Source organism: Peromyscus californicus, unplaced genomic scaffold, assembly GCF_007827085.1.
Source record: "Peromyscus californicus insignis strain IS unplaced genomic scaffold, ASM782708v3 Scaffold_7__1_contigs__length_154581171, whole genome shotgun sequence".
NCBI lineage: Eukaryota > Metazoa > Chordata > Mammalia > Rodentia > Cricetidae > Peromyscus > Peromyscus californicus.
In genome coordinates this window covers 34,593,913-34,615,239 of record NW_026294595.1, presented here as the reverse complement: position 1 = coordinate 34,615,239, position 21,327 = coordinate 34,593,913, and the positions used below count along the sequence as shown (strand labels likewise).

Sequence of the window (21,327 nt, the reverse complement as noted above, 5' to 3'; positions counted from 1 at the left end):
TGCATAACAATCTTAATACTATGACATTGTAAGATTATGAAACTATCTTAAAGTAACATGCCAATGGGTATCCCACAATTCAAAAGCAATAACTCAAAAAAACCAGGACAAGGAAATTGATTATGTAAACGTTACATTCAGAGCTGACAGGAATTAAAGGAAGAAATGCAAATTAAGAGACAACTCAGGGTATTTAAACAGTATAAAGTCAAGAGAGCTGTGAAAAGAAATGTCACTGTGGATTTGACAAAACTACAAGCTGTACTTGTGAATTTGTCACAAGGGAAATTGGTGGAAGTCCTGGGTCACTCGACAGGACAATAAACCTCAGGCCTGCTTCAGGTCCTTAGGCCAGTGTTCAAGTCAAACTCTGAGACAACTTTCTGGAGTTTTCCCTTCTTAATGAAATTCTCCTGGAAGTCAAAAGCCAACGCACTGAGATGTCCATCACTAAAGACAGAAGACACTTTACAGATAGGCAGTCAGCAGGCACCAGGCCCTGGTCCTCTGACGAAATGATAACTTAACCTGCTGTAACTCCTTTTGTTGGGGGAGCTGTTAAGAAAAAAAAGGAAAAGACATGGAAGGGGGTGGAGGATGAAGAGAGGTTTTTCTCTAGCCGGTGACATGAGGACAGTGTCAAGGAGAAGCTTTGCCTTCACAGTGAGTTGCTAATAAAGGGCTGGATTGTGTGAAAGCTTCCTTTCTTTTCCTTTGTTTTCTACTACTGGATTGATTGGATTTTTTTTTTTTAAGGTCTGCTCTTGAGGATTTAAAATTTTTCAAACTTCTTCAAGAAGCCAAAAACATTGTAAGAAGTAAGAATTGCACCAAAGTCCTCTGGTCTACTTTTATTCTGTTAAACATAAAAGGCTAACACTGTGTGAGTATTTTTATTTATTTAATTTTTTTTAAAAACAAGAGCAAATAATTTGACCCGCCTAAACCTTTCCCTCCATTCACAAAAGCAGCTGGCACACCCACCTCTTACAAGGAAGCCATTACCCTATTTTCCAGTAGGGGTGGTGACCAGACCTGTCTGAACAGCTCACTTACGCTCTACTGATATGGAGCAACTCAAGAGCTTGCTAAGTTTAAAGGTAGTTTTAACTTAGAACACACACACACACACACACACACAAATTCAATGTAAATATGTTGGGTTCCATATTGGATGTAAAATATCTGCTCTACTCTCCTAAATTAAAGAATCTCAGTAGAGTCGGTAACTAGATTCTACAGAACTCATTTTGGAATACTATAAATTATACTCTAAAATAGAAGTTGGCATTTCTTAAAATCTTTTATTCCCTTCTCCCTCGTAAACTCCAAAATTCCAACATGACTTTATTATTATTAACATTCTTTACTCGAGAAATATTAATATAAACAGTAAATGTATTAATACATTAAATATCAATACCCTGACATTGGAGGTCTCTTCTTTACTATCTTTGTTGGTGCAAGCTAGAGAGACAAAGGAAAGACCCAGGGGACACAGGAAGGGAAAGGGACCCTCCCCCAGGAATAGCTGAAGCCCCTCAGCAGCAGAGAATCAAGATTCCAGCTCAATCAACATTTGCTTAAAGGCATCCTTCTGCAATTTTCCAGCAATCTCACCAAAAACCACTTCCAGTAAAAGGACATGCCCTAACTTCCTTGCTGGGTGCCTTTGGCTTCGCCTGTAGATTGTAATCCTGTCCAAGGACTCTCTGGAGTCACTCTACTATCTCACTTACAGGGAGGTAGAGGAGAGGGAGAGGGGGGAAGGGGAGTAGGGGAGAAACAGTTCCTTGGCAGCCTTTGTCACCAAGACAGTGCGTCCGGTTAATGACAAGAACTTAAGGGCAGCTCTTCCTTGAGGGTCCCATAGCCACACTTGGATGTTTCTCTTCCGTTCCCTGAGCTTCTCTCTCCCTCTTGACCTCTGTGCTTCAAAATCCATAAAAATGTCTGTTAATAAACTAATTCTTCTTTGAGAAGCTCACACCCATGCTCTTGGGTGCACTTCTTGCCCTGAGCACTTTTCTTGTTTGAATCAACTCTACTTCACATAGACTAGGGCTAAAATTCTTTTCTGGCCAAAGCCACAAATCTTGTGTTGACTTGAGTCGGGATCCCTAAAAGCCTGAGGGAAGTCTGCAGGCTGCTTTAAGCAATGTGGAGCTGTGTCTCCATCTCTGCCCCCACTGACACTTTGCCTACATAACCATGCACTTTTGTTCAAACTGTGGAAGATCCTGTGTATGCTCATTAGGGAAGTCAAACATTCAGCTACCCTTAGGCGAAACCTTATCTTCTTTACAAGTCAAAACCATGCCAGGGTGGTGGTGGTGCATGCCTCTAATTCCAGCACTCAGGAGGCAGAGCAGGCAGAATCTCTGTGAGTTTGAGGCCAGCCTGGTCTACAGAACAAGATCCAGGACAGGCACCAAAACTACAGAGAGAAACCCTGTCTTGAAAAAAAAAAAAAAAAAAAGGAAAAAAAAAGTCAAAGGCAGACACCCATTTGTCACACCCTTACCCTGTTTAAGGTGCTGAGACAACGTTCCCATGGATGCCTGCCTGAACAAGAGAAATTGCGTGGGCCCTGAGACAGTCTGCCACCATCAGAGGGTTAGTTTGATCAACTTAGGACAGAAATCAGAGTCCTAGTTTTATTTACCTACACATGCCTACCCATATAGACAGAAGCTTGATGATCCAGCGGATGTGAGTCTGACGGCTGGTTCACTTAGGGTAGTAACACTATTGGTCTTGCTGATAATGTCATTCATGACCTCACAAAGGAAACCACACATCATCAAGAACAAATGTGGGATGGTACATATAAGTCAATGAGCATGTCTCAGCATTAGGTGTTTGTTCAGTCAGCCAATGAAGTTGAGGTCTGATTCTTCCAAAAGGGTGAGTTTCCTACCCACCTAATTGTAATCTTTCAATTTAATTTTCCTGTGCTAAACTTCGCAAGATTATTTTCAATAACCCACTAGTACTAATGAAAACTGTATTCACATAGCACTAGGGTTAACGATAACTTTCATTGTAGTCATCTTTTCATAATTGTATGAAACAATTCAAAGATTATTTCTACTGAGACCCTATCTCAAAAAAACAAAAAGATTATTTCTACTATTATCGAATTCTTCTATAAGGTCACCCAGCTACCTGTAATGAGTAAAACACTCATAGGCAGTCTGAGGTCTAAAACATAGACTGTCTCTCCCCGTTATCCTAAAATCCCAGTGATAGATTTGGTTTTGTTAAGAATGTTGAAATGGGGGAAAAAAAAAAAAAAAAGAATGTTGAAAAATGGGGCTGGGTGTGGTGGCTCTCGCCTTTAATCCCAGCAGTTGGGAAGCAGAGACAGGAGGATCTCTATTAGTTCCAGACCAGCCAGGTCTCTATAGTGAGACCCTGTCTGAAAAAGGAAAAAAGGTCACAGTGACAACAGCTGTCATTCATAGCGTGTTTGCTCTACTTCTTTTCACCTGAAAACATCTGGTTTCGGTTCTGGAGACAGCTCAGTGGGCAGAGAGCCTGCCTCAGACCATAAAGACCTGAGTTCAAATCTCAGAGCCCACATAAAAGGCGGGATTTGGTAGTATGTATTTACAATCCCAGCTTTTCTGCAGAGAGATGGTAACTGAAGAGAGAGAAGCTCACTGGCCAATTAGCCAAGTGTATGCAGAAGAAAAGCAACAGGCCCCATCTCAAAGTGGAAGATAAAGACTGAAACCTGAGGTTATCCTCTAACCTACCCCCCAACACACACACACACACACACACACACACACACACACACACACAAACACACATACTATGTCATTAAAAGGTATAGATAGAGCCTCTGGCAAAGTATCTACCAGTAATCTAGAGCCAAATAAAGTGAGGGTCTTGTTTGAAGAAATATATTTAAAAGCAATAAATATAAACCTTACATCATGGACATGTATCCATTACAGCACCTTATAAGGGAAAAGGTCTTCCAGTGGTTACAAAGAAAAAATTATTTCCAAGTATCAGATTTTAAAATAATAAAATGGCTCAGCAATCAAGAGCACAGTTTGCTCTTCCACGGTTTGATTCCTGGTGCCCACATGGTGGCTCACAACCTTCTTGAACTCCAGTTCCAGGGGAGGGAATCCAAATGTTGTCTTTGGGCACCAGTCACTCAAGTGGTACACAGACATACATGCAGGAAAAACATCCATACACATAAAATAATATTCTTCAGTAATAAAAGCTGCAACCAGGAAGCTAGCAAATAATGTGAAGCAGAATAGAAAATCAGGAGAAATGAAGGGGATATGGGAAAAGAAAGCAGCCTCCCACCCCAGAACCTGCCCTTTAAGAAACTTCAACAGAACCTAAAAATCAAAATTATTAGAGATAGCGTGTGTCCTCAAGACTAAGATATTAACAACAATGAACTGTGCTCACACAGGGTCAGGATGTTTGTGGCCTTGCATTCAACAGTATTACTGCTCCTCTTTTTTTTTTGGTGGGGGGTAGTTTTTCGAGACAGGGTTTCTCTGTGTAGCTTTGGAGCCTATTCTAGAACTCACTCTGTAGATCAGGCTGGCCTCGAACTCACAGAGATCCACCTGCCTCTGCCTCTCGAGTGCTGGGATCAAAGGCATGTGCCACCACCGTCCCGCTACTGCTCCTCTTTCATCATAAATCTATACAAGGCGTCTCATAAACCCACCTCAACATTTCATTTACAAATGACAATTCTTCAACTGTTGAGATGACTGAACAGTTAAGAGTATTTGCTGTTCTTGCAGAGGACCTGGTTTCCCCAGCACCTACCTGGAGGATCACAGTTGTCTAACTCCAGTTTCAGGGGATCTGACACCCTCATCTGACCTCTGTAGGTACCAGGCGTGTGCATGATGCCCGTATATACACGCAGGCAAACCATTCATACACTTCAAATAAAAATATTTGTTTTTAATTTTGAAGAAAATTCTTTAAAGGTAAACCAGCTCACATTTTATATTTTTAATTTTACTTGTTCCAAATTTTATATTTTACTTAGTTTCTAAACGTTGCTTAGTAGTCTATAAACTTTGTTTGACAGTATATCCTTTGTCTAAGGTAATTTTGTTTCACTCTGAAATGTTCTGATATCCTTTCCCACTCAAAGGTCCCATCTCAAAGGCCTACTCTGGGATTCTGCTTTACCTGAGCAGAAGAGCCCAGGAGGAGAACTCTGCCAGCAACTCACATCAGTTCAGACAGAGTTGGTCTCCTCCTGCCACTGACGACAGAAGCAAAAATATACTGATGAATCTTCACCTTCTGGCATTAAAGGCAAGAGAAAACCATAAAGATGATACAAACGCAAAAGTAACTGGCTTATCACACAGCTCGATGTCCATGCTTCCTGGACCGTTCATCACCTCACAAGCACATGACTCAGGACTGGCTCCCGTGCTGGCACATCCCAACTCTAATTCTTCCAAGAAGACCAGCTGGGCCAAGCCTAGACAAAATGATCCTCATTCACACATGCATCAGCCTCAAGATTGAGGTCTCCCTTTACAGTCAAACTCCGTGCGGAAGGTTCCGAGACAGAGGATAGATAACTAGCTGACGAGGAAATAGTGCCTGTGAGAGCTGAAGGAGCCTGGGTTAAGGCAGCCTTCTGAGAAATGTGACCGCAGAGAAATCCCTAATTTCTCAAGAGGGCCTGACAAACGATGACTCCTGGAGGAAGCAGCAGAGAAAAGCATGGTTAAGGTGAGTGATCCTGGAAGTCGGGAGTTGGCCCCAGTGGTACAAATATTCTGACAAAACAGACAGACAAACAGGCTGAAGAGGTCAAGGTGATCTGTTTGGTACTGAGGAAATTTGAAGTCTTAACACAACATTTATTTGAAGAAAACAAGAGAGCTAGCCACATACATCCAAAACTTATAAAGAGGGTCATCAAAGTAATCAGCTACAGGTATTGGCTTGGGAAACATCAGCCTAGAAGCGGCGATCACAGTTGTTGCTTGAGGGCTGGCACAGTTGAGACATAAACTACAGCTGCCACGTCTCAAAGCCTGCGGGCACTGCCTAAACTTACTTACCCGCTTCTACCAAACGCTTATCCATCCCTTGAGGACTCTAACTACAGTAGCAATTCTGACCAACGTGAAAAACACATCTCAATCACTGAGTGGTCCCTGGCTGTCACCTCCTACTCAAAGGCAAGGCCACCATCCCAGCTAAACCATACATTTGAACAACTTAATCAAACATCTACGTTTAAAAGCAAGCAATAACCACCAACTGGAAAATACAAAAGGACCAGCAAGAACACTCAGTAGTAAAAGAGCTTGCTACACAAGCCTGACCACCGAGTTCAATCCCCCAGATCCCAAGATGGAGAGAACTGACTCCCACACACTGTCCTCTGAGCTCCACACATCTGCCGTGGTCTGTGCTCAGCTGTCTGCATGCATAAGCACAAGCACACTGACACATTGTAGACAGACAGACAGACAGACAGAGACACACACACGCACACTAATAATAAATAAAACAAAAAATTTAAGAAAGAAAACTATAGAAGAACAATCAGAAGTATATTTACGCTAGAAAGAGTGTACACTTCATGGTCCCTGAATTCTCTACCTACAGTGCTCACGTTACTCTCCCCTCCAGATCTTCATCCAATCTTCTCTCTCAGCACTCATCAAGACATAAAGGTAACATAAGGAAGATTTCATACAAATATACTTATCTCTCACTGTGTGTGAGAGAAACCCTGGACCTGTAGACCAACTCTCCTCTTTCTGGCCTCTCATAAAGCAATCCCAGTGACCAGCAAGGAACTTTTAATCTCCCTGTTCTCCACTAACTGCAGAAAAATGGGAACTTCTGAAAACGATTGTATGCCAGCACAGGAATAAGCATCCCTCACAAGTGTGATCAGTGCAAGGGAAAAGTACAGTTCAGAGGGCACTTTCAGCTGGGTGTGGCAGCGCATGCCTGTCATCCCAGGACCAGGAAGGAGGCCAGCTCGAGGGGAAGAGCAAGACCTGTCTTGAAAGGCAAAGGGCTGAGGATGGAGCTCTTGTCTAGCAAGGAGAGTAGTTCAACCACCGGCCTTGCGGTTTTGGGGGGGTAAGTAGGTCTCTCCAGCAAGACAGCAAAGTGTTCCAGGCTCTTCTGATTACCTACACTAAAAACCCAGATAGATGCACCAGGCATTTCGGATATAAAGAAAGATCCCCAGGATATAACTCAGGGATAGCACATGCTAACTTATTTGCCATTTACAAACTAGGCATACAAGGAGGCCCCAAGGGAGCTCAAAGCCCCCTGCACTTCACTCTCAGTTTGCAGCTGAGCCTGGAAAGCCACCCCCTCATTCAACTGAGTCATGTCACACTGTTACACCCATGAGAGGCACAACTCAGGGGCCCAACCCACATGTCCAACCACATATTAATCCAGTGACTTTTAGAAGAAAGGCATGTGAATCTTACAAAATTAAGGTGCTGCACTACCTCAGAGGAAATCCTACCCACCATGTCTAGACTCGTGGAGACTGACAGTAACCCACAGCAAAATGGAAGAGGAAAAAGCAAGCTCAGAAGCATCTTCCCTCCCAGTTTCCTATGCTAAAAAAGGGGGGGGGGGGGGCAGGACTTCTGGGGACTTTGAACTAGAGAGGTTTTATTTAGGGTTTCTTGATGTTTGGTGTTTTCTGAGACAGTCTCCTGTAGTACAGGCTAGCCTTGAACTTCTGATCTCCTGCCTCTGTCTCCCAAGTGATGAGATTATGGGGAAGCATCAGCATGGCCAGGTTTGGGCAGGTTGTAATGAAGAGAACTCTTTATTATCCCAACTCCCCACAAAGAAGTACCTTCCGGTTCAGACACAGAACACACCGATGGAGTGTTTACACAATCAAGCAGCAACCAAAACACAAAGACTGGTTGGAAAATGGATGCAAGAGTTCTTCCTAAGACATGACTCTAACAGAAAACAAAAAGTGCATCAAGTTCTGAAAAAACAGTATGTGCCTATCCTTAATTGTGTGTGTGTGTGTGTGTGTGTGTGTGTGTGTGTATGTGGGTAACAATGAAAAGCTGCAATTGTAAAGAACACACACACACTGAGCATAATAACAGAGAACAAATATACAAACATAGAGACTTTTCAGAAGTCAGTGTGCAAAGCATTCTACTGGTAACACAAGATAAATGAAAGATCCAAGAAGTGAGAACATAATGTATCCTCATGTTCCGGGTGATCAGATTCTAGGCTATGGCAGAGGAGGAGGGTAAGCACCATTTTCCCACGAGACTTGTGTCCCATACTTCCACCCTCCCGGACAGCAGGGTTACTTCAGGGAAAAGCAGGACTTTCTACATCCAATCTACTTCCAAAAATCAATGCCAAGGAGGCTCACACCCACCCACCCACCAAAAAAAAAAAAAAAAGGCAGGAAAAGTAGTATTGACAGAGATTAATTAAAAAAAAGAGGAACAGCCGGGCGGTGGTGGCGCACGCCTTTAATCCCAGCACTCGGGAGGCAGAGCCAGGCGGATCTCTGTGAGTTCGAGGCCAGCCTGGGCTACCAAGTGAGTCCCAGGAAAGGCGCAAAGCTACACAGAGAAACCCTGTCTCGAAAAACAAAAAAAAAAAACAAAAAAAAAAAAAAAAAAAGAGGAACAAAAACAAGGGATTTCTATGTTTGATTTACCTTAGCTACCATTAAATGAGAACAGATCACCTTAAACATGTTAAAATGATCGCTGTACATGGAAAGTCGGTCCTCTAACGTCACTGTAAAGCTAGCCTAACATTGATTGCTTGGGCTTCTGGTCAGCACTGCTGGAAGTGAGCTGGCCATGCTAGACCTTGCTTGAGCTCAGCCTCTACAAAGACTGCTGGAGTAACTACAGTTCTTACCTAATGCTAGCCTACGTATGTGCAGAATCCTGAACTGAGATTTCAATGTATGTATTTCTGTAGTCCTGTCCTTCTTTGTTACTTTTGCTCATGCACATATATTTAGGATAAATGTGTTGCTTTTTAAAAGTTTATGACATTTGGAAATAAATTTCAAAAGGTTTCTAAAGTTTTTGAAATTAAAAAAAAAAAAGTTTCAACCAGAGAGTACTTTGAAATAACTTTCTAAAATATCTCCAGGCAAAACTGGATCAGTTATATCATTTTAGGAGCTAAACCACAGCCACCACAAATGAGTGAGAATGAGGCTAGCCCAAGACCCCGCTCCAGTCTCAAAGAAAAGCAGGAGCTTTTCTAAAGCCTGACCGGAGGAAGACTGGCAAAGTGAAGAGCCCAAAGCTCGTCAGAGTTCAAATGGTATAAGTAAAAGTCCTAGAAATAAAAGGAGAGAGATGGCTGGGCAGTGGTGGCGCAGGCCTTTAATTCCAGCACTCAGGAGGCAGAGACCGGCAGATCTCCAACCTCAAGGCCAGCCTGGTCTGCAGAGCGAGTTCCAGGATAGCTAGGACCACACAGAGAAACCCTGTCTCAAAAAGAGACAAAGAAGGAAAACAGCTGAATGAGCCGACTGAAAGTCTATTTATTAAAAAATAAAACAAAAACCTAAAACTTGAATATGCAATTTTTCCTTTTATAGGTTAACACACAGTGTGATAAGAATTAACCAAGCATTTATTTCAAACTTCTCTAAAATGAAAATACATCAAAAAAGGAGCGGTCTTAGGAGAACAGGTAGATAAATGCTCAATGGTCATTTATTATTTATTTGACTTCGTATGAAATATCTGCTATTTTCAAAGTAATCGCCACATTGTGTCCTTGCATTTTCTGCCCTATCTGAATGCACACAGAAACTAGGACAGAAATTTGACCCATTTTCCTTATTTTCTTTTTTTTTTTTTTTTTTTTTTTTTTTGGTTTTTCGAGACAGGGTTTCTCTGTGTAGCTTTGCGCCTTTCCTGGAACTCACTTGGTAGTCCAGGCTGGCCTCGAACTCACAGAGATCCGCCTGGCTCTGCCTCCCGAGTGCTGGGATTAAAGGCGTGCGCCACCACCGCCCGGCCATTTTCCTTATTTTCAAGAAGTCCACTGCAGAAGCATGAGAAATCTCTTCGCGGATGGAGAGTGACCTATGGCAGCCGTGATTTCTGCTTCAAATGAACGAGTCTGCTAGGTCTGTGGCAAGTAAACATGAGAAAACAAACAGCAAGCAGCAGCTAGCTAGAAGCAGCGTGGAGTCAGCCAAACACCATCAAGTCAGGCCACTACAGCATCCGCAGCGATGACTGGGGAAAGCCACCTGAAGGGCACACTGGGAGACCTCTGGGCAGAGAGGCAAGTTCTCTTCTGAAGACAGAGCTTCTGGCTTCTCATTCCCACTGTGGGCATTTCTATTCCACGGGACAAACAATAGTAGCCTCTGTTGGAGACGGTTCACCTTCTCTGCGTTCTCAAGAGCGCATTGTTTTAATACCCTTAGCTCCAGGCTGTTCTCCTTTGTCCCTGTCACCGAGGGAGGCGGTCAGCCTGACCCAGGGCAAGGAGTTCTGAAGGACGGTTGAAAGAAATGTATCTGGGTCTGAGACAAGGAAATCCTTCCTGTTCCTAGACTCCACTTTCAGAAAGTTTAAAGAGCACATGATAATTCTCAACAAAACAGGTCTACTTTAAGTACAAATGACCATAGTTTAATTTATACCAAAATGGTTTAACCTGCTCTCCATAGAATTGCTCTAAAAATCATAAAGAACCGTAGTTCATGAAAGTCAATTTGTTGAGTACTTTTAAGTTCATTTTAAAAGCAAAGTCTGGGGGCTGGAGAGATGGCTCAGCAGTTAAGAGCACTGGCAGCTCTTTCAGGGGACCTGGGTTCAGTTCTCAGCACTAACAGATCATCTCACAACTGGCTGTAACTGCAGTTCCAGGGGACCTGACTGACACACCATGCATGTACTCAGTACACACACACACACACACACACACACACATACACACACACACACACACACACACACACACACACACGCAGGCAAAACATTCATATTCAATAATAATAATAGTTTTTAAAGTAAATAGAAATAAAAACAAAATTAATACTTCCTGCCTACAGTCCTAGAAGTGTAACTTAGGGCAATCCTGAGAAGACTGATGCAAAACGACCCTCACATATAAAACTCTAGAATACAGGATTTAGAAATGCCCATCCCAAATGCCAGTCAAGGTAAGGAACTCTGTGGATAGGAACCTGATATGAAAGTAAACACACTTTCATTTTCACATCACCTGACAAGAAACTCCTCACTTAGCATTAAGAAGAGTGCTTTAAAAAAATAAAGAGTATTCAACCACTAAAAAAGAAATTTCAATTCTGCCTTGAAGATAAAGGCATTAGGAACCACATAAATATGCTCATTGGGCAGACACCTGATTCCTCTGTCTCTTTGGGCATATTTACATGTTAGGGGAACAGTGGGCACCACTTTGACAGCACAAGCCACTTTTTAGACTTTATGTGCAGGGACAGGATCTACTTTAATAATTAAGAAAAGGCCATTTGTTTTGTTACAGAATAAAGTAACTGCGTGCTAACAACAGAGTACAAATGTTTGTCTTCACTCTGTAATATTATCAAGCCTCTAATCCAAATTCATTAGCACTGTAACAACTGACAGTCACAGCTCCTGAACAGCACAGTTTCCCGAGAAAACAGTCGATTTCACTGTATTAAGTAAATGTGATTCTAAAAGTCTTAGATGACGTTAAAAAAAAAAAGTACAAACCAAGTCAAATGAAGATTTTTTTAAGTGATGATCTTGAGGTTCTTTTGTTTTGATTTTTGTGATGCTTTGCTTTTTATGAGACATGGTCTCACTCTGTAGCCCAGGCTGGCCAATATCTTTGTCAATTGATTTTTTTTTTCCATTTTACTATTTTTACCACTGAATGGTCAGAAACCACATCAGTTCTTTCAAATGTATTCCGATTATGATTGTCTGACACATATTTTTAAATTGCAGCTATACCTTAGGAAATGTTTGGAGTTAGTTTATAAAATCTGGAGCTCACTGAACATCAGTGATGAAAAGGGCAAGCACGGAGGTGATGCCTGTTCAGCCTAGAACCCTGGAAGAGGAGGCAGGAACGTCTGTTCCAAGTTATCCACAACCAGAGAAAGTTTAAGGCCAACGTGAGCTATAGGAGACCCTAACTTTAATAATAATGATAATAAGCCTTTAAAAACACACTGTATAACTAGGTCACTGTGATGGTACAGGTCCAACTGTCAAAAGGCAGAGAGAGAAGGATCGCCACAGGTTTAAGGCCCACCTGATCTACATAGTGAGTTCTAGGCAAGCCAGGGTTACATAGTGAGACCCCTGTCTCAGAAGAACCAAACCAGGGGTGGTGGTACATACCTGTAATCCCAGCACTTGGTAAAGGCATAGGCAAGAGCATCAGTTCAAGGCCACCCGTGGCTATGTGTTTCATTCGGGTCACCCTAGACTATGTGAGAACCTGTCTCCAAAACTAAAATAAACAAACCAAAAGACCAGGCCTGAGTTTGTATTATAATTAGTTACAGCCCGATATTTTCAGTCTACTTTTCACACTATAAAAAGCTAAACTGTTTAAATACCGGTCTGTCTACTATCCCACTATTACAAATACTTCAGCATAAGCCCTGGATCACAACTGAATTAAAGAATAATTCTGCAGCCAGGAAGTATGCTGGGGTGGGGATCTAGGCACTCTGCTGCCTTGCAATAGAGACGGTCCCAGAGAACAGAGCTTCCCACATCATATATCCTGTGTTCCTTTTCACCCCATAGCCTCCTGAAATCTACATTTAAATTCACTCCTCTACACCTCCACCAATCTACAAGTATAAATATGGATGTTTAAGCTGCACACACAATGGATGTGTTTAGAAAACCTGAAATTTGCCGGGCGGTGGTGGTGCACTTTATCCCAGCACTCGGGAGGCAGAGGCAGGTGGATCTCTGTGAGTTTGGGGCCAGCCTGGGCTACAGAGTGAGTTCCAGGAAAGACTCCAAAGCTACACAGAGAAACCCTGTCTCGGAAAAAAAAAGAAAGAAGGAAGAAAGGAAGGAAGGAAGGAAGGAAGGAAGGAAGGAAGGAAGGAAGGAAGAAAGAAAGAAAGAAAGAGAAGAAAGAAAGAAAGAAAGAAAGAAAGAAAGAAAGAAAGAACGAACAAAAGAAAGAAAGAAAGAAAGAAAGAAAGAAAGAAAGAAAGAAAGAAAGAAAGAAAGAAAAGAAAACCTTAAATTTACTAGTTGTAATAATTTTGTACTGTATTGTTTTGGCTAAAGTGATCAGACTCCTGGAAAATGTCTGCTCCTCAAGGAAACAGCTCTCAGTAAACAAGAGCTTGGAATCAAATGCTTGCTCACAATAATCCTATTCAAGAGTATGTGTAACAGTACAACATTATCTAAATGCTCCAGTCCTTTCACCCTTGCCCAAGAAAATACCGTTTCCTCTCACCTAAGCAAAAATTATGAGCAATGTTGTTACTTCCATCTCAGCCATCTTGGCTACAGCCAGGTGTGGTCCTCATACCTGTAATCCTAGTACTAAGCATGCTAAACAAGAGGAATCCCATACATTTAAGGTTAGCCTGAGCTACACAGCAAAACACTGTCTCAAAAACAAACAAACAAAAAAACCATGTTGGCTGAAACAGTCTTGGTCATAAGAACTTCTTCATCCCACTCCCATGTGGCATCATTCCAAATCCTCTTTTCAGATTTTTTTCCCCCTTCTCTCCTTTATGAGTGTTATACCCAGATCACAGGGACCCCCAAAAGACCAACACGGAGACCAAATCCCATATGTAAAAGCAAAGAGCCTTTATTTCAAGCTCCAGAGCTTGGTCCCTCTGTCCGACACAGCGGTGAGAGCAGAGAGCCCTGAACTCAGGTGGGGCAGAGTTTTTATCATAGCAGAGGTTGGGGTGAGGAGATTTCCAGGGTCCGTGACCCTGATTGGCTGACAATCGTCTAGGGGTATCTGTAAAACAAAAAATAGGTGTGTGCTAGACTCAAGGACATCTGGCCACCTATCTAATGGTTGGAATGTTTGGGATGTCAGGTGCTTCCTCATCCCTGGGTAGATCTCTGAGTGGTATCAGCTTAAGGCTTTTCCTGGATCTGGGTGTTGCCTGCCAGTAAGCCTGTCACAGAAGCTGTGTCTAGGCCCCTAAGCCTGTCATGGCTGCTGTGTGGTCAAGCTATTTTGGGGCCCCTTCACAATGAGGTCTGGCACACACCCTACATGGAAAGTGTAAGTGTAGACTTAGAGGAAAGTCTAGTCACCGGGATCTGAGATATGCACTGGTACCAACATGACTCGGCTAACAACAGATGTGGCAGAAACTTACATCCCATAAGTACAGAGGACAAAGGCGTCTGCTCAATATTCTAAAGCTGTCTTTGATTTCAAAGGGGGAAGTGGAGCCTAATATGATGGTTTGGTGGGGAAAGGCACTTGCTACCAAGACTGAGGACCTGAGTTTAATCCCCAGGACTCACAGGTGTAAGGAGAGAACCAACTCCTGCAAGCTGTCCTCTGATTGACACACAAGCAACTGTGCAAGTGCATGTACACACACACACACATTAATGTAATTAAAAAACATTTAAGAAGTTGGAGAGATGGTTCAGTGTTTAAGAGCACATACTTGTCTTGCAGAGGACCTGAGTTCAATTTCCAGCACCCACATCAGGCAGCTAACAACTGTTTGTAACTGGAGTTACAGGTGGTTATGAACTGCCATGTGAATGCCATCTCTCCAGCCCCAGTAAATTCTTTTTTTCCCTACTCTCTGTCTCTCTCTCTGTCTCTCTGTCTCTCTCTCTCTCTCTCTGTAAGGACTTTGATCATTACACACAAACTATGATACAGGGGTGCAACAGTAGAAAACACAGAACTATTAATGTCTTCATTAGACAGCCCAAGCATCCTACCTCAATTTTTTCCTTTATCTGCACTGTAAAGTTTTTTTTCTTCCAAACTCGTCAATTGAAGAAGACTCCAGACCACCATATGCATATATTCATATGTACACACATTCTCGGCACACACATGTGCCTACTCATGCAAATATACATACATGCGCACACCACATATGCTGACTCGTTTTATGTCAACTTGACACAGGGTAGGGTCGTTGGAGTGGAGGGATCCTTAAGTGAGAAAACGCCTCCATAAAACTGGACTGTAGGCAAGCCTGTAGAGCATTTTTTTAAATGAGTGATCGATGGGGGACGGCTCAACCCATTTCGGGTGGTGCCACCCTGGGCTCACGGCCCTGGGTTCTATAAGAAGGCAAGCTGAGGAAGCCAGGAAGAGCAAGCCAGTAAGTGAGCAGCACCTCTGCATGGCCTCTGCATCAGCTTCTGCCTCCAGGTTCCCGCCCTGACATCCTCAGTGCTGGACTATGGATGTGTCAGCCAAGTAAACCCTCTCCTCCCCAAGTTGCTTTGGTCATGGTGTTTCATCACAGCAATAGTAACCCTAACTAGAACACACCACACACCATACACAACACACACACACACACACACACACACACACACACACACACACACACACACCCCAGAGATTATTTCAAAGCACACACATGTGCACGACTCAGCTTTTATCCTCACCTACATAGACCCACACTATCCTGAAAACAATACAGCAAACCTCTGCTTCTGCTCTAGAAACAATCAGAACATTTTTCTATCCTCATACAGATTTAAAGAAGTCTATTTTTTAACCTGCTAGAATAGAAAATGCACAGCTCTGTCTTCTAACCACATACATGCAGATCAGCTAATCAGAATCAATATATTCATTTGTATCTCAAAGTAAAGAAGTCATCCTAATTCTAGCCAACATTTTTGCCAAACGGCCCAAATGTACCTGCAGCTATACTCTATCTTTAAAATGTAGATTAAAACTAGGATTATATATAACCAATACTTCTTACAAAAAAACATGCCAAATATACATATGTAATGAGTGCATGTTCAACATAATTTATAACTGAATTACTGTCAGTACAATATATATTTTCGCTTGACGTCTGTTTCAATATATTCACGTGCCTCCTGGATAAAGTGAATCCAATTTCATAATATGTGCCATTTTTGTTATTGCTATATTTTAGAACTCAAACATACACACACACATACACACAAGGTAAACAAAAATTGTAAGTTCTCAGACTATAAACAAAGCAAGAATTCCACCAAATATTCAGAAAAGTATCCCTGAGCCATCTTCCCAAGTGAAGAAAGCAGGCAGAGGGCCACCAGGAATCGGGATGCCTGCTAGAGCCCCAGAACAGCTCTGGGGGCAGAGAACCCCTTTGTTTTCAGGGATTGGGGGTGTTTTATAAGCATAAGCACCTTTTAAAATGGAATATTTTTTAAATGACAGGTGCTCTGAAAAAGAAAATGAGTAACAGTTTAGAGAGTAACTAGCAGGGTGAAGGAATCAACTTTGGATGACATGCTCGGGAGCATGATCTGGACAAGAAGGTTGAGTACAGCTCAGCACACACATCCTGAGGGAAGGGCTTTTGCAAGAGGCCAAGAGGCAAGCAAAGATACTCTGCCTGTACGGGCTCCACCTCTTTGATATGCCAAAAGGCCACTGTGACTGCATCAAGTGGCGCCTGCATGGGTTCCAGCCAAGGTCAGAAAGACAGACAGGTGCCAAGTCACACATGACCTCCTCCTAGCAAGGTTTTCATTCTGACAATACAGAGACAGGAAGTCAATGGAGGGCTTTAAGCGTACAGTGATCTGATGAAATCTGTGTTTCAAGAAAGAATTGGCTGGGGTATACAGCTCGGTGGCAGAGCATTTGCCTAGCAGAAAAGGTCCCATATTTGACATCCAGTGGCCGGGAGGGCAGAAAGGGTGGGCTGAGAGAGCGTATTTAAGAGCAATTGTTATTATTCTTGTTTCCAACAGGACACAGACATGTTTATCAATATAGAAAACGTATGAAAAGGGAGCAGAAAAGAGACCAAGAACGACAAACCTCCCCAAGAAAAAAAGTAAAACACACAAACCACAACCAAAAATAGTATCTGCGCTAGGAAACCCCACACTTCCGGGATCCTCTTGAGTACAAATACCTATTGAACTCACATACTTGAAAGACTGTCCCTCTCATTCAGTGCGACAAGCTGATACAAAGAACAGATTGGCTGAGAGAGCCTCTCCAACACCCACAGAGGAAGTCATCTTCATATCTAGTCCCGGTAGGCCTGGGGTTGTTTGCAGATCACCTTCCCAAATACACACATACTACTCATAACTTGAACTGAGTTTGGACATGTATTGAAGAATTTCAGATCACAAGAGGAAGGGACCCAGGACACCATCTGCAGACTAGGAAGCTCAACCTGCTATGTGAAGCAGAGTGACCCAGTTAAGTACAGATTTAATAGGGAAGAGAGATTGCATATGATTAATTACAGTTACTTATTTTTATGGGTTTGAATCTTGACGAAGATGCCTAGCCTCTCCCCATTTTATTTCATAATTTCCCCCCTGTTGGAGACTGAAGAGCAAAAGTCAATTGCCTGAGCGTTGTCGTCACACTGGAAACTAAAGGGCCCTGCATTTCAATTCCAGCTCAGAAAACACCCTGACTGAGCAGATGCAATTCGCCAGACCCCAGTGGGCTAGGCTCACACTGTTGTCAGTCAAATCACACAGCGGATGGAGATCAGCAGCGCACATTAGCAATTTAGACTCAACAGCCTCTCCTCAGCCAGAAACTCTAAGATAATGCTGAAGGAAACGCAAAACTAATCCAAAAGATTTAGCCCGTAGCTTGAGCCCACGCTCTTACCAAGAGGCAGGCAGGAGGCAAGTGACTTGTAAAATGGCATTTCTAATAGGACTCTTGTCAAAACTCCAGGTTCCAATATCAATGCGGTGACCTTTAGGCCTGACCTCACCCAGTACACTCCTGCCTACTCCCTGGGCCATTAGCTCGGCAGCTGCCAACAATATGCTTTGTTATGAGGCAGCTGAATGCTTCCACAGAAACCATGACCTGAGGTGTTCACCCCACCCTAAACCTCAGCCTGAACTAAGACACCTGACTTCTCTGGGCTTCAGTTTCTTCGAATAAAAGATGAAGATTGGGAGTGGAGAGATGTACCTACATCACAAGCATGAGAAGCAGAGTTTGGCCAGCTGCGGTGGCACGTACCTTCTGTCCTGGCGGTTGGGAGGCAGAGGCCAGCCTGGTCTACAAAGCGAGTTCCAGGACAGCCAGGGCTACAACATAGAGAAACCCTGTCTCAAACAAACAAACAAACAAACAAAACTGAGTTTGGATCCCTAGCATGTAAAAGCTGGGCATAGTGAGATGCGTCTGTCACCCTAGTGCTGGTGGATAATGAAGACAAGTGGATTCCCTTCTGAGCCAGGTAATCTAGCCAGTCAGTGTTTAGATTCTAACTAGATCATCAGCCTTAAGGATAAAGATGCAGTGATGAGAAAACTACTTATGAAAAGACCAAAAGTACATAAAACAGTGACCAGACTCAACATAGTTATAACATGCCTATAATCCCAGCACTCAGAAGGCAGGGGCATGAGGATCGCTGCACATTCTAGGCGAGTCTAGTCTATATAGCAAATACTAGGGCAGTCACAGCTACTTATCAAGGCCTTGACTCAAACAAAAAAAATTTAAAAGTGTGTGTGCATATAAATTTGTTTAAGCATCTGCATATATGCTTACATGAAGCCTAAAGGAGGAAATACCCCCAAATTTTAAACTCTCATCTTTGACTAGTAAGGTTGGGTCATTTTTATTTTCTTCCTTGTGTACATCATTTTTAATATCTGCATCATGATTGTGTGTTATTCTTGTAATAAGAAAGCTGGTGTACATGGCAGCCAAGAGCTCTAAGAGAAACCTGAAGATGGACAGCTGACAACTGACCGAATCTCAAGTCATCTGACCGTTACTTGGGTGATTTTCCTGTTATACAATCGCTCTTGTCTTTAATAAAACTGAGCCAAGAACCACACAGAGAAAGGAAAAAGATGCTTTGCCTTTGTAATTTATTAGGAATCTTGGGACAGGAACTAGAAAACATTACAGAAGTATCTACCTTTTTCTCAGGACCCTAGAGCACCCACCCCAGCTAAGATGAATTTGCCTTAAGCATTGGAGACAGTAGCTCTTTAAACTAGTTAAATTGCACCAAAACTACCTCTGCAATTTTTTAACCTGTGTGTGTGTGTGTGTGTGTGTGTGTGTGTGTGTGTGTGTGTGTGTGTGTGTGTGTGTAGTGTATGCGACATGTGTACGTGGTGAGCGTGGACACATATATATATCAACAGGATGTATTCAGAGGTCAGAGGACAATTTTCAGGAGTTGGTTCTCATCTTCTACCTTGTTAAAGCAGTCTCAAGTTTCTGCTGCTGTGCTGTAGGCTCCAGGCTACGAATGTCTAGAACCTCTTAGGTAAGCCCCTCAAACAGGGACCCCTGAACTGTGTGGGGTCATAAAGGAAGCCTACAGAGAAGGCAGAGCCTCTCCTGGAATGAACTCAACCATGCTTTTTCCCCTGCCAATAGCAATACACTACTTATTTGCAGTACTTTCTCTGGGTACATCCGGGTTCCTGCTAGTCACAGGTATGGTCCTTAGCATAGTCACACTTGATTGGGCACATTCAGGGTGGTATGGCACATTCAACTGACACCGCCGTCAAGTTCAGTGCAACCTCCATTGTAGGAGAACATTTGCCACAGACGAGACACCAGCAGCCCTTCAGCTCAGCTCAGGCCCAGGCTGTGTGACAATGAGCTTCGTTACCTCCTCTATAAAATCTCATCTGCATCCAGAGATAGAGAATTTGAGATTATGTAAGTGCAGTGTGAAACGTACCTGCTAAACTCCCACTGTAATATCTAAGACTTCTAAGCACCTCTAACAAGCTCTCACTCTGTACATTCTGCACACTCACAGTGCAGATGGACCACTATGCCAGCCTATAGGCAGAGAAGGAAATGAAAGCAGCCTGCCTTCACTGAGCTGCAGTCCTGCTTCGGCCCACCGGCCCCTGCACTGGCCCAGGTACATGTCACAGATACACCCTGTCACTTCCCTGTCAAACAGTCAGTAGGCCTCCGCTGGCTTTTCTCTAACATCACCTTCCAAAATAAACATTCCCTCAAACAGAGCAGACGCTGTTGTTTGTGGAGTGTCCTGTCAGGGCTCCCAACAGAGGCCAGTACCTACTGCAGATCTGGGCCACAGGTTGCTGGTGGCAGAAGTCAGAGGGAGGGAGCTGACTTTCCCTCAGGTCAGGCCTCAATCACGTGAAGTCCAGTGGCTGTACCTCCAACACTGTTAGTGGGCACGAACTGAAAGCATTCTCCTGTAAGAATCCTGATCAAAGGTTTGTGTCCTGGATTAACCCAACAGGGTTAATCTGCCAGGACAACTGTACCCAAGGGTGGTTTTTTAGTCCTTTCTTCAGGACAGTATTTTTTGGTACTTATTTTCAGTTCAGAGAAACCAGGGAGTTGCTTTTGGCTCTGTCACAGCTCTGGACTCTATCTCCCTTAGGAAAAAAAAAAAAAAACACTAATATAAAACCAAAAAGCTACCAAAACAGTTAGCTTTGTAAGTTAATCTTTCTAAAGAAACCAGGGTATTTCTTAGGAATGCATTACTTTAAAAATATGCTGAGCTCAAGCTATAAAGACATACACCACTCAGGATATGAAGACACACACCACAACTGACTATTCTTACAGGCATTACCTGGGAACAGTCTGCAACCCCAAGTGTCAAAATGGGTCTTATTGGTTCACTCATTCAGAGCATGCCAACTTCAGGCCAGTAGTCCCACTAGCCAGTTACCCATCATCCCATCCCTGTGCTGAGGAGTGACTCACTGCTGTCCTTGCATATCACGGTGACTCACAACATTCATATTGCTGGTATCTGCTTTACATTATCTCAAGCCTTGGTAATACAGAAGTAAGTAATTATTAGCTCCTGTGGGACAAGGAAACCGACATGTAAAGAGACCTTAAAGGAACTGGACATTGAACCAAGTCTCCAGAAAGTTCTACACACTATGGGCAAAAATCAAGTGGACAATGGAGCGAGTCCCATCAATTCTACTTACACAACATCAGAAAACCACCCCTTTTGCGTTCATTCGGCTATATAACTAAAGAAGTTAATGATCACAACTCAGCCCAAAGCAGCAACAGTGAACGAGGCATAGCACAGATCATTAGCTTTCCATCTTAGCCACTGTGGTCACACAGATAGCTAATATT

The 21,327-nt window shown here is 43.0% G+C and overlaps 1 protein-coding gene across 2 annotated transcripts in view; it reads right to left on the bottom strand.

Annotated features, from left to right (window-relative positions):
* Gpd2 (glycerol-3-phosphate dehydrogenase 2) overlaps positions 1-21,327 on the bottom strand; it is a 143,882-nt gene that overhangs the window by 105,476 nt on the left and 17,079 nt on the right. The gene's annotated exons all lie outside the window — the stretch shown is intronic.